Source organism: Perca fluviatilis, chromosome 4 (assembly GCF_010015445.1).
Source record: "Perca fluviatilis chromosome 4, GENO_Pfluv_1.0, whole genome shotgun sequence".
NCBI classification, from domain to species: Eukaryota; Metazoa; Chordata; class Actinopteri; order Perciformes; family Percidae; genus Perca; species Perca fluviatilis.
In genome coordinates this window covers 1,694,558-1,698,750 of record NC_053115.1, presented here as the reverse complement: position 1 = coordinate 1,698,750, position 4,193 = coordinate 1,694,558, and the positions used below count along the sequence as shown (strand labels likewise).

Genomic DNA, 4,193 nt, shown 5'->3' with positions numbered 1-4,193 from the left:
TACAGAGACCAGCACTTCAGCCTGCTATGGGACCAGCACCTCAGCCTGCTACGGGACCAGCACCTCAGCCTGCTACAGAGACCAGCACCTCAGCCTGCTACAGAGACCAGCACCTCAGCCTGCTACAGTACCTCAGCCTGATACAGAGACCAGCACCTCAGCCTGCTACAGAGACCAGCACCTCAGCCTGCTACAGAGACCAGCACTTCAGCCTGCTATGGGACCGGCACCTCAGCCTGCTACGGACCAGCACCTCAGCCTGCTACAGAGACCAGCACCTCAGCCTGCTACAGAGACCAGCACCTCAGCCTGCTACAGTACCTCCAGCCTGATACAGAGACCACACCTCCAGCCTGCTACAGAGACCAGACCTCAGCCTGCTACAGAGACCAGCACCTCCGCCTGCTACAGAGACCAGCACTTCAGCCTGCTATGGGACCAGCACCTCAGCCTGCTACGGGACCAGCACCTCAGCCTGCTACAGAGACCAGCACCTCAGCCTGCTACAGAGACCAGCACCTCAGCCTGCTACAGTACCTCAGCCTGATACAGAGACCAGCACCTCAGCCTGCTACAGAGACCAGCACCTCAGCCTGCTACAGAGACCAGCACCAATGGCTTGGGAGTGGACTCTAAAGCAGTGAAGCAAGTGCATTCTGGGATTTGGTGTCTTTCATCCTCATGAGCCAAAAACACATTTTCTGTCTTTTCTCAGCCTAGAAGGCACCAATTTCTAAAAGAAATCACATTTCTACTACATAAGTGACCCAATTTAAAGATATCTTTCCAACGGTGAAATATCCCCTTATTAACTTAAGGGGTCATGTTCATTTAAAGTAATTCTGTGAGATCAGGTTGTTCACCGTGCTGCCGGCTACTCGATATTCACCAGGCTGAGTAATGGCAGCAAGTTGACAGCAAGGCAAGGTTTAAACAAACCGTCTGAATACAAAGGCCAACGATAACATTTACTCAAACATCCATCCCTGGTTCAATTTTGACCCACTGCACTTACCGTACTCGTGTACACTCAGGTTCCCTGTGCAACGAAGGGTTAATGACATTTCGGGTATGCTCATTTCAGTTTTCTGGCTGAATACATCGCTTTATATTATCTGGCTAAAGTAAACTAGCTCTAAACAAGCTTGATTATCTAATTACAAATCTAATTTCTTGCCTCGTCAGACTTCGTTAAGTTGAGTAAAAGTCTATTAATAACCCAAAAAGAAACGATTGCGAAAAGCTACAAAAATAAGAGTTGATACAAGTAGAGATTCTGAGAAAACACTGTGTGATAAAAGCTTGACATTTGACTAAAATCTGTGCTGCAGGATATTATAAACAGGTTCACGCCTGGCTGCACACACACACACACACACACAAACACACACACACACACACACACACACTGTCACCCTCTCCTCTCACTGCAGCAGCTGTGTGAGGTCATGTCTGTCTCTGTCTGTGTCTGCAACACCCTGCAAGAATAACAAATCCACTTCTCTCTCTCTCTCATCCTTTTTCTATCTCATTATCTCAGCCTCTGTCTGTCTTTCTTTCTGCCCCCCACCTTTACCTCTCTCTCTCTCTCTCTCTCTCTCCCCCCCCTTACTCCCCCGCTTCTGTTTGAGGCTAGACGCAGTAGACTATTACAAATGTCCTCTGACGAGAAGAGATTGGGTGGTAAACCAAGAGGGAACGAGAGCATGAGGTCTAGGGAGGCTGGAGAGGAACCACGAAGAAGAGAGGAAGGACCAGCAAAAGAAGAATCAAATGTTCATGTCAGCGTAGGTTTACATCGACGCTGCCTCCAACACTTCTCCAGGCTGCAGGTGAGCGAGCGTGCACGTGGCTGTTTCCACGGAAGTCAGGTCTGATGAGGCTAACTCACCGCCTGAGCAAGACCAAGACCAAGAAGTCCAAACGGGTCCAAACGGGTCCAAACGGGTCCAAACGGGTCCAAACGGTTTAAGACTCCAAAGAGGCCCGAGACCAGGATGGAAGCAGTGGCAACAATGACAGTAAAATGCTTCATGTCATTATGGATGTGAGCTAATATTAAAGCATATCCCCCGGTTCGGTATTTCTCCCGTAATCTGCAGCTCGGCCCAAACTCCTTTATCAATAATCAGACCAATATGTTAGTCTAATGTTGACCAGTTGCCAGATCTGGTATGAAACACATCTTATTCACACAATCCACCATATACAATGTTCAACCTGTTAGTCACCTAAACCTGGCAACCTGTAACCCTCAACCTGGTAACCTATGAACCTCAACCTGGCAACTTATAACCCTCAACCTGGCAACCTATAACCCTCAACCTGGCAACCTATAACCCCATCACCCATTACCCTCAACCTGGCAACCTTAACTCTCAACCTGCCCCCTACCCTCAACCTGCACCTCTAACCCTAACCCACCTATCAACCTAATTAACCCTCAACCTGGCACCCCCCACCTAATACTTAACTACTACCCTCAACCCAACCTCTACCTCAACCGCTATAACCCTCATGACATAACTCTCAACCTAACTTACCTCAACCTGGCAACCCAACCCTCAACTGACAACCTTACCCCTCAACCTGGCAACCTATAACCCTCAACCTGGCAACCTATAACCCTCAACCTGGCAACCTATAACCCTCAACCTGGCAACCTATAACCCTCAACCTGGCAACCTATAACCCTCAACCTGGCAACTTATAACTCTCAACCTGGCAACCTCTAACCCTCAACCTGGCAACCTCTAACCCTCAACCTGGCAACCTATAACCCTCAACCTGGCAACTTATAACTCTCAACCTGGCAACCTATAACCCTCAACCTGGCAACCCATAACCCTCAACCTGGCAACCTATAACCCTCAACCTGGCAAATAACCAAGAAAACCTCAATGGCAACCCATAATCCTACATAACTCAGAACTATAACCTCCCTGGAACCTAACCCCACAATAACCTCATGGAACCTATAACCCTCAATGATGAGAAGTTGTGGATCTCATGTCTTTTATTAAAATGTGACAGACGGTTTCAGCGTTGTGAATACTTCGGTAGGGTTGGGTACAGAAACCCGGTGCCATCCTTACCAGCTGGTGTCTGCCGGAGCCAATGACAACGCAGATTCCTGTGCCTCGTTTTTTCGGTGCTACTTAAATGCGTGCGCTGCTATCGAGTGCTCCGAAACGGACATTAGAGGCAACAAATGCAGCTCTGCACGTGACGGTCCACGTGTTCATTCTCTAAATCTGTGTTGCCCGTTCACCAACTTGTCCTTTTTGGTGAATATTTACCTCCACCATCAACTCCAGTCTTCCTATTGGCTGAAATTAACATCAGTGTTATCATGACCTGGAGCTCCATATTCATGTTCATCTAGAAATACATTAGCTGGTAAGAGACATACAGGACACACTGCTCTACCTTTAGGGTGTGTGTGTGTGTGTGTGTGTGTGTGTGTGTGTGTGTTGTTGTGTATGTATTTGTTGTTGTGTGTCTTTGTGTGTGTGTGTTTTGTGTGTTGTGTGTGTGTCTCTCTGTGTTTTTTGTGTGTATGTGTGTGTTGGTATTGTGTGTGTTATTATAAGAGACATACAGGACATACTGCTCTACCTTTGGGGGTGTGTGGTTGTTGTGTTGTTTCTTGTGTGTGTTTTGTGTGTGTTTGTGTTGTGTGTGTTGTGTGTGTGTGTGTTGTATTGTGTGTATTATAAGAGACATACGGACATACTGCTCTACCTTTGGGTGTGTGTTTGTATTGTATTGTGTTTGTGTGTGTGTGTGTGTGTCTCTGTGTGTGTATTTTTGTGTTGTTGTGTGTGTGTGTGTGTGTGTGTGTGTGTGTGTTTGTGTCTCTGTGTGTTTTTGTTTTTGTTTGTGTGTGTGTGTGTCTCTCTCTGTGTGTGTGTCTGTGTGTGGGACATACGGACATACTGCTCTACCTTTGGGTGTGTGTGTGTTGTTATTGTGTGTGTTGTGTCTCTGTGTGTGTGTGTGTGTGTGTGTTTTGTGTGTGTGTGTGTGTCTCTGTGTGTTTTGTGTCTCTCTCTGTGTGTGTGTCTGTGTGTGTGTGTGTGTGTGTGTGTGTGTGTGTGTGTGTGTGTGTGTGTTTTTATAAAGAGACATACAGGACATACTGCTCTACCTTTGGGGGTGTGTGTGTCTGTCTGTGTGTGTGTGTGTGTGTG

The 4,193-nt window shown here is 47.2% G+C and overlaps 1 long non-coding RNA gene across 1 annotated transcript; it reads right to left on the bottom strand.

The window, feature by feature from the left end:
• Positions 1–273: 273 nt before the first annotated feature.
• LOC120557079 lies at positions 274–608 on the bottom strand. The gene is made up of 3 exons (XR_005638936.1): positions 563–608; positions 372–396; positions 274–303 (listed from the first exon to the last, which is right to left on the bottom strand). It is a non-coding gene; the product is annotated as an uncharacterized LOC120557079 (long non-coding RNA).
• Between the last annotated feature and the right edge of the window lie 3,585 nt (positions 609–4,193).